At 37.6% G+C, this 13611-nt stretch overlaps 1 long non-coding RNA gene across 6 annotated transcripts in view; it reads left to right on the top strand.

The window, feature by feature from the left end:
* LOC107206516 overlaps positions 1-6616 on the top strand; it is a 112783-nt gene extending 106167 nt beyond the window's left edge. For 2 of the 6 annotated variants that reach the window (XR_004498157.1, XR_004498154.1), the window contains 3 exons: positions 1023-1105; positions 1227-1285; positions 2881-3251. This is a non-coding gene — a long non-coding RNA (uncharacterized LOC107206516). Of the gene's footprint in view, positions 1-1022; positions 1106-1226; positions 1286-2880; positions 3252-5280 lie in introns of those variants that run through there. The other 4 variants (XR_004498155.1, XR_004498156.1, XR_004498158.1 and 1 more) reach the window with 4 other exon arrangements.
* The last annotated feature ends 6995 nt before the right edge of the window (positions 6617-13611 follow it).

The following is a 13611-nucleotide window of genomic DNA, read 5'->3' as shown; positions in this document are numbered from 1 at the left end:
GAGTGTGGCTCTTAATGTGCCATATGAGCATTATGTTGCTGGCTTTCTCTGTCAAAGCTGGCATGTATCAGAATGCAATAAAAGAAAAACTATTTCATTCAAAATTAAATGGCCACATCCAATTAAAGAAAAGACTGAAGTCTGAAACCGTAAAATCCATTGAAAGTTCCTTTCTGTTTTAGAGGAAATGTACCAATTGCTAATGGAAGTGTTACTCTAAACGATTGGCTACTAGTTAACTATTATGTGTTCTAGCAGGATTTGTGGTAGGACTTTTTTTTTTTGTCCTTCCTCCTCCTCAGAAGATTTGGGGAAAAGAACAGAAAACTGTTGAAAAGATTTCCTTGTTCTTTTATCTTTTGAATCAGTGTCATACTAACAAAAAGATGTTTTGAAGTCTTTAACCATTAATTGACTAACTGGTTTTCTTTAGACATAAAACTTGTCAAGGTCTTGATTGTTGTGAATCCATGGTGATAGATTCTGGCTGACTGCCTAAGTACAAGGTCTCTGAACACTAGGATAACACTTTCTGAAACAGTTGGGGCTTATCCCCCATAATGCCATTTAAACAAACTTAATTGACTAAAACTTTCACTTCTGTGCATTCTCTATGAGGTACTATTTGCAAGAAGAGGCCTTTTAGGAATAGACCCTAAGTGACAAAATCTGACCTCTACCTAGCCTTAGATTTCTCAGTTCTTTTCTCAGTTTATTTACACAAAATAAACCAGTATGAACTGCCTTAAAAATTCACTACAAGCAAAGAGTCTCTCATACATCATCTTTTTTCACTATTCTATTTCACTATTATTCTAACCTTAGAATGAGTCCAAATTGTGACTCTATGAACAGCATAGAATTCACACACTTCTGCAGTAAGACTAATCATTATCTTCAGATTAGTGCCTATGTATGTCAGTCAGTAGGCTTATTCTATATGAAATGAATAAATAGTTTTAGACAAAGGTCTAAAACTTTTTTTTTTCCTTTTCTTTTTTTTTTTCCTGTTGTTATTGCAGTGAAGCTTTATTAAAGAGACACTGCTGGGATAATTTTCTTCAATTTTGATTTCTGGGCATATGCTGAACATCTGTCTCTACAGGTTAGTGATTTTCATTTTCCATTCCTCTTTCACTGGCAAAGTAACTTGGGTTTGAATGGAAGCAGTATGTCAGATTTAAATAATATACAGGAATGATAAAACTCTAACGCTTTTTTTTCAGGGAACATGACAACTCTGGGATAGCTGTTTTATCTCTAGGAAGTCTTCAAACATCACATGGTAAAATTCTTAGCATTTCTAGGGAGTTTTGAATGGCCCACATAACATGAGTTGGTGACAGTTCTCTACTCTGTAGTTGTCACTGCTCAAAAACATCACCAGTAGTCTCCCCCAGCCCCTGCCCACAGGCTCTGGAGATTCCTCAGCCCCTGCCTGAACAAGACCATGGTCATGGGCCCCACTGATCCTGAGGCTGACCCAAGGGCTGATGGCCTCACTGTTTTACCACAAGCCTGCTCAAAGATCATGATCCCAGCAGGATCACTGGGTCTGATCCTGACCTGCAGGCAGACCTCCAGCTTGACCTTGGATTTGCCTCATCACCACAGACTTGTCTAATTGTCTGAACTCTTGGTTAAATATCAGCTGCTGTCTATGGTCCTGCCCTGCTTCCTCACTGGGACAGCCAGGACCCTGCCCTGGTGACATTGCCCTTGGCTCCCTGTTCCCTATGCCCTTGCTGCTTCCTGACAGTAATGCAAAAGCTTTTATCTTATCAAAACAATATTGTAGACCAGAGCCAGATGCCAGTCTTTACCCTGAAGTAGCCATAAGGTGATTTCCAGTGTTATTGGTGATTTTTTGGGGGAAGAGGGGAATATCACTAAGAAGCCCATCCAGTGAAGGGAGCTCCTGTTAACAGTGCACTTGTCTTGTGAGCAGAGGATTTCTCTCTCAATTATTTTCCAAGAATAACCACAGAGCTTAAACATAAACACACCATTTTCTTTTAATGCATCTTTGAAAAAAATATACCAAGAAAAGAGGATTTTAGCCTTGGCAGCTGTTATGAGTTGAAATCACAAGGATGAGTTTGGACTAGGCCTTAACAGGCCTTCTATTTCACTACAAAGTCTCGCTGTGGAAGAGTCATTTTTTCTCTTGAGCTCATAGACTGAACACCCAAGTCAGGCAGGCACTATATAATCAATGTGCCAGTCTTTCCTCATAAGAGAATGTAACTGTTATTAGAATTTAGAGTTAGCTTGAACATCTTTCTGATTTTAAGGATGTTTAATATATTTAGTTCTTAACTGACCTTGGTTTTGCTAACCAAAACATAAAATATCCACCCACCCTCAGGTCTCAATTTTATTTAAAGATAATTTTTAATGGAAAAATGTTCCAGTTTTCAATTAATGGAGCAAATGTTCTGAAGTATATTTTGTCTTTAAAAGTTTTGTGTATATTTATACTGATATATAAAATCACATTTTTGCTATGCAGAATTTGGTTTTCTTGACTTCTGCATTTAACTAAGCACTTTGCTTTTAGAAGGCAAACATTGGTGATGTGGCAGTGGTTTGTGAAGCAGCTATAAATGTGATATATCCACAAACAGAGAATGCTTTTAAGATATCTGACATAATAACTCTGAGACTGTGCTAGTTTTGTTAAGTCCATTATCTCAATCAATAGCACTTGTATATGTGATATCTAAAAGGTATTATTTAATTATTATGTAGGTCTTATTTGACTGCAAAGACACTGAGAACCTTTCAATGTGAAGATGCAGTGTCCTTAGGCCAACTCTTAATTTATCAGGACAAGGTGAGACTCTCTGAATAACAGTGAGTCTTATCTCTGTTTTACAGAATCAAGTCTACTGAGAGCATACTGCACAAAGCTTAACAACACAATTTCAGAACAGTAAAAGAAAATGTTTTTGAAGGAAAAGTGTTTCTGCCAATAATGCTAGGGTGCTGAAATGTACAGTGATTTGTATTTTGATGTGCTGCATCCATACAACTGGAAATTGGACAGAGTAAAAACTACTACTAAGAAAATGCTCGAGACTGGCAAGAAGAAAGTATCTGCCACCACTGAAAAAAGGATGCCTAATACTTATAGAGGTGTGTGCCCTATCTCCACAATGAGTGGTGACCTGTATGAAGAAATAAAAAGGGAACATAATGTTTTCTTGTAGCGTACTGTTTATTTACTGGGGTTTTTTCCTAACGTTATAAAATAGTTTGAACATTATGTAAGTTTTCTGGTATGACTTCATGACCCTTCCTTTTTCCTCATCAGCTTGCACCTTAAAATATTTTAGAATTAAACCAATTTATTAATAATAAAGTCGTGTTGAAATACCAAATACTGTAATGTAAAACATTACAAGAACCCCTCCTGCCAGCAGTAAACAACAAAGTTAAAAAGGTATGTGCTAAAGGAACAGTAATAACCAGCAACACAGACTCACTGGTAAAGGTAGTGGAGAGTTGAATGGCTGCATGGGATTTAGTGAGAAGCAGGAGTAGCTGTGTGCTTCACAAGTTCATGGACTTGTTCCTCATCTGTCAGTCACTGCATGGCTGTGAGTGTGAAGCACTACCCACAGGCACCCCGAGATGTTAGAGCAGGGTTCAGACACTTGAGTTAGTGGGGCAGTGAGGTAATCCTCCTGCTGCCATCAGTTCTGCTCAGTCTTCTCTGGCTCAGTGTCAGAGAACAAAAGGCTGCAATTTCATCCCTCTTTCCTCATTTCTCTCTTGCTCTTTTACAGTTCCCAGTTTTTCACTGAACGAGAAGTGCTCGTTCAATCTGCATTACAAGTCTTTAGGCATTTCTTGCCATAGGTTATCCAAGAAAAATGTCCCTGTTGTTTCCCCATCTGCTCTACAGTAATCTGGGTGTTTGTCTCAGACCTACCTAAGATACAAAGCCTCAACAAAGCAAGGAAAGAACAAGGGGGTTTTTATCCTTGGAAAGAGAAAAAGTCCCTCTACTACTAAGCAGCTTGCAAGGCCAAAAGTTGATAATTTTACATAATTAATATTTCTTTACTTCATCTCTAATCATTCACTTGTCCAGAAGCTGTTTCAGGCCAGTTTACTAACTCCCAGACAGACTAGTAATTATTGTAGATTTAAGACACCTAAACCCAAAATACTGTCAGATGTGACTATTGCACAAGAGGATCAGACTAAAAGCCTGACACATTACTACTCTTTCAGATTAGCAAAGCTTTGGATGCAGGCTTCCCTCCATCATTCCTAAAATAATGCTAATCCCTATACCTAAGGGTTTGCAATTCTGTAGCTGGACAGCACCTATACTAAAAGGATTTTCCATTGCTGCTGTCTTCTTAGCAGATTAGTTATAGGAGGGGACTCCACAGAACAAGCCATACTTGACCTGCACAGAATCTTCAGATGTCTTGACTTTTTCCTCCTAAAAAATTCTCATGCATTAACAATTAGTAGTGGAGAAATATTAAAAATGTATTTATATTTTACAAATTAGATTATCTTAATTTTTCCCTTGTAAAAGGAGAAAGACCAGTGGTACAAGACACTAAGGAGCTTCTTCCTTCTAAATTTAAGATTTAATTTAACCTACTTTGACACAGCATAGATTATGCCATAAAGATACCACCACTGAAACTACATTTTGCAGTGCAGCAGTAAGACAAAGTTTTGCAGTGAAAGTGTATTAAGTATATACACATTTGTGCTATATTTCCAGCTCTTATTTAAAAAAAATAAAATTACGTAATAAATTCAAGTATAGCTAAAAAATAATAATAATCTGATTTTAAAAACATTGATTTGCAGCCATCTGGACCCACTTTAACTTGGTGGGCTAGGGGTTATGATATAAGAAGTGTGGTGCCAAAGAAGTAGAAAGTCTTCTTTCCTCCTGAAGTTAAGGTATTTTATATTATGATACACCATAAACAATGATTCTGTGAATCCAGAAAACCCTAGTCCAAAAAACCTTCTAATATATAGATCAATTGGTCTAGATTCCCTAGTTCTGCCTTGGACCATTCCTTTCATGTCCTAAACTCACAGTGCTGTTAAAGACTACTCACTGCAACTTTCATGGTTGTTGAGAGGTGAGGAAGAACAAGGTAGGCTCATAGTCCTTTCAACAGAGATAGGAAGTAGATAGATTTTAGAACTGCTTTGGTCTCTTTATTATGCAGAATTCAACACTGAAATTTTTATTCTTCCAAGCTAAACAATAGTAATTTATCACATCTTTTGCAGTTTCCTTTACAAACTTTTTCAGACCACAGTTGTGGATGTCCCTCCTGAAATGGCACTTTCTGCTCTATTCACACCAGAAGGCAATTGGAACTCACGTGTGATTCTCCATCCTCCTAGCACTTCATAGAGACATCTGACCAGAGACTGCTGATGCACAGGCAGCTGGAATATGTGCTGTTTTATTCAGAAAAGAGTGTGGGAATAAGTAAACAGAAGGGCCAGAAATCCTCACTCTAGGGAACTGTGGAACTGATACTGGAAGACTGTCAAGTCAGAATATCCCTAGATTAATAGGACATGACTTCAAGCCATACATGAATCCAGATTCCAGAGGCTTGAGCTCAGGTAAAAGTCTGGATTACGTGAAATTTGTGAGAAAAGTACAGGAAATCTACAGTGATTTCATGTATTTAAAGCCTGTTCTCAATCAAACTACTAAGACAATTAATTTCAACAGGAAAAAAAAAACAAAAGAACCCAAACAAACCTGGAAGGGACTTCCAGAATTTTGAATTAAGAAATTTTCAAAAATTCAAGTTTAAGATATTACTTGAAAACTGTCTCAGGCTGAGGAGGGATCTGAATCTAATTGTCACAGCCCTACAAAATTATTCTACATATAGAAACTTATAACATACATAATAACCTTATTCTAGTTTGTATTCTAGAACAAACATGTCTGCATGAGACAGTTATTCAGTAAGGATGCTGCTTTTATTCTTAAATTCCACATGCAGTCAAGCTCTCAGTCAAATCACCACAACTCTGTATGTAGATGAATTGTCAGTCTCTCTCTGCTTACATTTACAGGAAATCTGTATCTCTGCTACTAAATGCAGCTGACAGATCTGAAAATGTCACATTTGTTTGCAAAGTAGGCAGAGATCTTAAAAGCTCTCACCCCTATTAGCCTACTATTTTTGTGTCCTTTGCATGAGTTATGAACTGCATATTCTTCATATTTTGTGTTAAATGTCATTAGCAAACTAATAAATGTTATGGAGAGAGGAAAAGTTTTTTCTTCCCTTGTTTGCCAAATTCCTTCTTATTTTGTGTTAAATATCATTAGGAAACTGATAAATGTTATTGAGAGAAGGAAAAGTTTTTTTCTTCCCTTGTTTCCCAAAGTGAAGAGGTTTTGAGTGTGATGTAAACTTTATATTTGAGTCTAGGAGAAGAAAGTTGCTTTTCTTTGGGAAGGGGAAGGAAATAAATCTTCGTTCTAGTTCAGTAAAAAAATCCTATATATTAGACCTTTTTACCATAAAGACTTTCTTTTCTTCATGCTATTTGTGTTTGTCACCCATGTTTTCCTAATTCTGTCACGAGTACTGTCTCAAAGCCTTAATAAAACATTAATGTCCAAGCCCCAGAACTTCCACTGTTACATTTCTATCATTTATCTCTGTTACTGATTTTAGCTCTGGTTGCTTTTTAGAAAAGTAAAATAGCAAGTTATACATTTCAAAGAAGGGACAAGATTAATGAATGTATACAACTGGGACCTGCTGCTCATGATTCAAAATATCAGTTAGAACTCTTAATATGTACTTAAAATTGTTCATTTTCCACTTTGTGTAGTTCTTGTAGCTCCATTTCAACATTCTTCTCTAACACAGGTGTCAACAATTCAAGTACAGACTGAATGGCCTTATTAACATCTTTTTAATGAGTAAATAAGTGTAGTTTTTAATTCAATAGCACCTAGGAGTTGTCACTATATGACTACTTTCTAGCCCATAAGAAATTATGTGGCACTGGCTGTTGAGGCGTGTTTAATGTGAACTCATCCCAGCTGCATTCTCAGCAGAGAGCAATTCCTGAAAACCCAGAAGATGGATTGGCTCTCTTTTTCCCCCAGTACTTCCCCCAGCACACTGGAAGGAAGAGATCAGTTCTGTTATCTTGTACAGTTTGCATGCTGTGGGCAGGAGTCTGCATCCTTGTTTAATGTCACAGCAGACTAGATATCAGGCATTGCACAAACATTCTGTGACAGCACCTTTCAGAATCACAAGTCCAAAACCAGTTGGTTTTCCTGTTGGGGAGGTCATTCTTGATTTCCAGAATAGGACCAGTGAACAGAATTCCTCAGCTTTCAGATATGTCTTTGTTCTTTAAGTAAGTGTCACTAACCCCAAGTCCCGGTCTCCTCTGGGGGTTCTAGAAGGTTCCTCACACCTCCCCTCAGCACTGAGGGCCCAAAGGCACATGAGACATTAGCCAGAGTTTCTGGAGAAGGGGAGGACGTGCATGTCCCACGCCCCAGACACTGGTGGGAGGACACCCAGCCTGAGGTCTACAACACCTGGATGCAGCTACTGCAGGCATCTCCCACAAGGTCCATCTTCCTCACAGGAACGTGCCCCGTCACCAGCTCCAAACCAGTACGGGCCACCAAGAGACACTAAGTGGGCAAACTGAGGGAACCTGAGCGTTTTGAGTTGTCACCTGGGGATGATCAGCCCTTGTCACAGCAGGCTCCGTGCTCCAAGGGCAGGCAGGAATGGCTGCCAGGGTGCTGCGATGCTCGAAGGTGCTGTTTGGCTGCTTGGGAAGATGGGAACAGCAGGTCCCTTGTCCTTGAGAAAGAAGGGCCATGAGGGGCAGGTGCTGCCCGGCCCTGGGCTCACCCTGCCACCTGCACCCTGTGGGAAGGATGTTGCCAGCAGGTCAGGGCCTCAGCTGAAATTCCATTCCTTCTTTTCTCTCTGAGGAATGGTTTTCATCACATTAACTTCTGGAGATTTTTAAAGTATGTATCAAGAAAAATCCCTTTACAAATCGTCATCTACTTAAATCTTTGGTTCCAACGTTATACCTTTTTTATTGAAAGTAAACTTTTTTCATAAAGGTCTGTTTTCCTTTAAAACAAAGGATTTGAATTTTTATATCGGAGTAGTCTTTGGGTTGTTTGTTATTTGTATATCTTGCAGTATGGTATTTAATTTTAAAGAAGAATTATTTTTGGGAGATTTATTTTGTTCAAAAATTTAAAAGTTGATGTGTTTGACTTGAGATTCTGCGGGTTTTGTTGATAACTTGTTTTCCACAGGAAAAGGTTAGTTTTGTCATAATGGCTTTTCCGTTCAGATGGGAGTGCTGTAACTCTTTTATGTCTAATATAGTTGTCTACACATCATTGTTTTGCAACTTTCTTCTGTTGTTTAATAACAAGCTGGGGCTTCTTAAGTGTGAGAAGGGAAAATAGCCTTTATACTATTGTTTACCTCGTCATTGGTATTACACAGTTCTTCATGTCTTAAAAATGTTATTTAATCATGGTAGATTTAATCCTATCTATCAACTCCTCCATTGTGCAAGGCTTTGGAACAGGACAGCACTCCTTGGGTTACTGAGTCCTCCCTTCCCTATTGCAGCCATCACACTGGATAATTTGTTTTTGAAGTGTGTTGTACTCTATCTTAACAGCCCTTGTGTGGTTTATTCCCACTATTCCCAGAGGATGGCTGTTACAGAATGTGATTGCTTTACAACATTGCTGGTGAGCCATTTGCTATTGGAACTGACTTGGGATAAAGTCAAAAACAATGAGCTATCACCATACACTTAAAAAAAATTCATGGCCAGCTAAAGTCCATTTGGTCTCATGCCAAAATCCTCTTATAATTTTTTTTTTCTCTCAGCTTTTAACTTTTTTTCTCTCTCAGCTTTTCTTAACTAGAAGTTAGACAGCAATCTTCAGCTTTTGTTATAGTCAACTAAATAAATCAAGCTTGTTTAATCTTATTTTATAAAATAAGCTTTCTGTTGCCCTTATCTACCTAGCAGTCCTCCTCTACCTGCTCTGAGTCTGGTGAATCTCTCGAATGCCAGTGACTAGATTGAAAGCAGTATTTCAGGTGAGCTCTTCCCAGACCTTTACACAACACTATTGCTTTTCCTTGGCTCTGTTGGAAGTTGCAACAACTGTCATGCAGTGGTGATCCACAAACATTGTATTTTAGCAGTCATCCCATTAATACCAAGAAATTATACAATTTATGCTTTTTTAGCACATAATAGATTTGAGGTTTGTTTTTAAACCAGAGGAAATTTAATATGTTGTCATCTACTTTCAATAATCCCAGGCTATATATCTTAAATATTTTTATTTATTATCTGCATTGTAGCTTTCAACTTGCTACTGTAAAGTTTTGGCTATTACTGGGAGCAGAATGAAAAAAATATCAATGTCAGACATCATATTTCAAATCTTATAATAGTCTTTATTTAGCTTGTATCAGTTTTGGTTTAAGTTTGGTAGAGATTCCTTGTTGCTGTTGCAGTCTCAAATTTTAGAGTTCTGAGTTGGATTGGAGTTTAACTAGACTCCTATAGTCTGGGACCACACCAGATGTAATTTCTTTTTAATTTCATCTGATTTTTATTCTCTCCTGTCATTCCTATCAGTTGTTTCGCTTTCACCCCATGCTCAGTATTGCCCTTCTCATTTAAATTAATACAACATACCAGTACAAGGCTGGAACATGCCTGTATTATCCTTAAACTTTACTGCATTAATTTCTTTCATTTATATAACTGAAAAAACATCTTCATCTATTTTAATTTCCTTTGCAAAGCCTAGGACAGCTCCTCTCTTGGCAGTTCTCACTTCACCCCATGCTTCCCAGTTAAGGACCAATGAACACACACAAGTGCTTTTCCCTATGTCTTTTTCTCTTGACACATCTAACACTTCTTGGGGCGGTAGTGCATCCAGTTAGGCCTGAAGTACCTTCTTCTTTTTTCTTTGTACTCTGTTTGCAAGGTAGATTCTTGACAATTTAAATGTTCTTTATGTGAATTATTAGTAAGACTTTACTCCCTATTCAACCTATTAACTCCACGGTCCAGCTGATGTCACTACACCAGAGTTTGCCTTTCTGGAATTTGAAGGTTTAGAGATCCACTTACTCAGTTTACTCTCCTGTTTAACTTACACCAGTTTTGTCTGAGTTGGTCCTGAGCTGGCTGATTTCTATAACTTTCTAATATTCTCACTACTTATCAATATAAGTATATAAATATAAATATAATACATCTTTTCACCTCTTATTGTCCTGATGAAGATTTGGTTAAGTGTATTATACATTGCATCCAAAAAAACCTGAATGTTACTTCTATGGATAACATTTACAGTCCATTTTGTCCCTAGTTTTGTGGTTATAAACGAATGCCCTTAGCCACCACTCCAGGAAAAGAATTACTGAGTTATGCTGCACACAATGGGCCCAGACTTAGGGAATACCAGACTCCAAGGTAATGTTTCCCATGCTTTCCTCTGCTGCAGTGAACCCTGCTAACAGTACCATCAGAGTAAGGCTGATTTTTTTCTTTTTTAACAGATTTGAGCACCTGTAGTTCAGCTTCTCTGAAAATCAATTTCTGAGCCTATAAAATGGATTAGTCTCTAGCCAATCTTTAACCTGCTTTTCAGTAGGTCTGCATATGTAACCCACTGTTCACTGTGCTATGCATCCCTCTCCCTGACTGCATCTGGCCAACAGCGGATATGAGTATGCTCCAGCTGCTTGCTAGGATATTTAACTCGAGGTGTAAAGGTTTGTGAGTCAGCCCTGGAGGTCCCAGGTAACGAGCAAGATGGTGATTATTACACTTCCAGGATTGTATGTACTTGCATTCCTAAGGACAGCTTGTGATGTGGGTGTGGAGAGGATAGTTTAATTCTGGGGGGGGAAAAAAACTGTTGTGAGCTTTAGAACAGATAAAAGGAAACTATTACAAAATACATCAAAAGAGACTTCACAGAAATATGCCTGTCCTCATTCTAATGTCTGCAATACAAAAAAACTGGGAAAATGTTGCACAAATGAGTTTACCATTTAATAGCTGATGAAATTATGTGGTTATGCAATAATTGTTCTCAAGATGGGGATGCACAACTAACTACAATATTCCTCTAGTAGTCAGATTAGTGTGTAAACTAATCTGTGTATCTATGCATACAAAAGCTGAACTAAATTACTTATACAATAGTTAATTTTTGGTTTGTTTCATCCAAGATTATTAGGTATCAGAACAGATGTAGATATCTTCAGAGGTGCTTGGCATAAACAGCCAAACAAACTTGTAGAACTTTTCACAGTCCTCTATTTTCTTACTAACTCATAGGAATTTAAGGTTTGGGGGTTTTTTAGTTAAGTTAAAGGTATTATTCTATTATTTTCTTGGGGAAAGACCTGGAAAAGACTTTTTTTGTGTAAATAACACAATACAAGAAATAAAAATGCACACATCTCACTCATCACTGAAATGAAACAATTTCTTGAGTTAAAACATGAGAGATGACTTGTCAGAGAGATGTGCTGATTAAACTCCCCATGCTCTTATTATCTTGACAGGCATCAGTTCCAAGTTGACTGAGTCTGTGGTACAGTGGCTAAAACCTTCCTCTCTTGGTATATGTGTTCAATGTTTTCTTTCTTACCTATTTGCGTGGATGTACTTTGCATGGCCTCTTCAGATTTTGTCCTCTAAACTGTCTCATCAGAGGAAACAAAAATTCCCATAGTTTGCTTCAAGGTGTTCCCAAGCCCCTTCCCAAATTGTCACGAATTGTGTGACTGTGTTACATATTCTTATGTTTGAAATTAGAATTTGTAAGCTTTAGGGTGTCTTTTGTCCCAGGAGAAATCCTGCCTTTCTCAGAATTGCTAGAAAACTTCTACTAATTTCAGGCCGACTAGAATTTCACATTACATTGTGAATTTAGGGTGTGTGCAAGTTTTAATGGCTTAAATGTATAAATGTAAATTGACACAATCCCATTAACCAGCAAACACAATTAACCATGTGGAACACTGCTTATACAAGTTGAAGTGTTTTAGTTAGAATAAATATTTTCTCCCTTACAGAGTGAGCTTTTTTCATAACCTGTGACCTGGTTTATACACAGCTATGATGATTCACAAGTGCCTTCTCTAATAGGGATTAAACCATACTGGTAAAACTAGCAGTACAGGTAGAATCAAGCAGTATTTTTGCTTACTTTAATAGTATCTACATGCAGGAAATTGTACCATTTTTACTCAGTTACTTTAGAAATAGGTACATTAAAATAATATTAAAAGTGTGGACTGTTCATTGAGGAGGTAAGACCTGCTATAACACTTCACCAGTTTATTGAACTCAAAAACAAGATTGTGGCACTATGAGTAGCCAGTTTTCTCAGAGAATTTGTCAGTACCTGTTTTGTAGATACATCAACAACCATTTGTTTCTCAACCAAATTGCACAGTTAAACTAGAAAAATTAGTTGCTGCATCTGGTCTAAATTCCTTTCTCAATCTTTTTATAAACCTATTGATGTATGTAGGATATCTGCTTTTGATCAAGCATAACATTTTACTCTAACTCCATAAAGTCAGCTTGAAGACCATAATTATAAATGTGATCAGCTCTCTTCATAAAATATTTGACACCTCTACTGAAACGTATTTAGCAGCTGACCTTTCTTAAATAAGTAAATAAAACCAAAACAAAAAAAAAAAAAAACCCACACTTATTTCTACTCATCTGTTTTATCTGGAACACATTGCTTGGGCCTGATGGTGCAATATATGTTTAAGGAAATTGTAATCTTGCAAAAGAAGGTGAATTGAAAGGGGAAGTAGGAAAAAAAATCATATGAATGTTCTCAGACTCATGAGCTCAAGTATTTTATGATGGAAACTTGCTATAAGGCAATTATTTTTCTCTTTAGAAGTTGACGAAATTAACTTAATCTTGTAAAAATATGCAGGGACAAGTAAGGTTTTGACTGGGTTTGTTTTGGTCTCCATCACTGAATTTCTGTGGTAGCCTGATCAAGGCAGTGGTAAGCAGGTTAGTGGGGATGTTCTTCAGTGGCTCCATATAGGGTGGGACAAAGTAACAAAAATACAGGCCAAAGAGGAGAATTTCTGCCAATTCTACTACAAGAACCAGCTTTAGTTTGCTCTATAATCAGTGCATACAGTGGGAAGCCTTACATTTTACTGCAGCCTTGTCAGGCAAAGCCTGCTGTCACCTAACGTGCCATGGTGGCTTCTACTTTCTTAAAAAAATATTGTGACTCAAAGATGCATATTCCATTAGCTACTTGTCTAACAGCTTGGTGGCTACAGATTTGCATTTTTTCCTACTCCCCCTGAGTAGAGCAGGAGACTCATCTCTTCTAATTACCATTTAGGGTGAATAGGGCAGGTTGCAAAGGTTGCCTCTTCTGTATGGAATGTTTAAAGCTTTTTCTTGGGCAAAGAGAGTGGGTAGGAGAAAGATTAGATCTGAGCACTGGCTGGGACACCCGAGCTCTGGGCTTTGGTAACA

Source organism: Parus major, chromosome 6 (assembly GCF_001522545.3).
Source record: "Parus major isolate Abel chromosome 6, Parus_major1.1, whole genome shotgun sequence".
Lineage (NCBI taxonomy): Eukaryota > Metazoa > Chordata > Aves > Passeriformes > Paridae > Parus > Parus major.
Note: the sequence above shows the minus strand (reverse complement) of the source record. Positions and strands in the feature narration are given on the sequence as shown.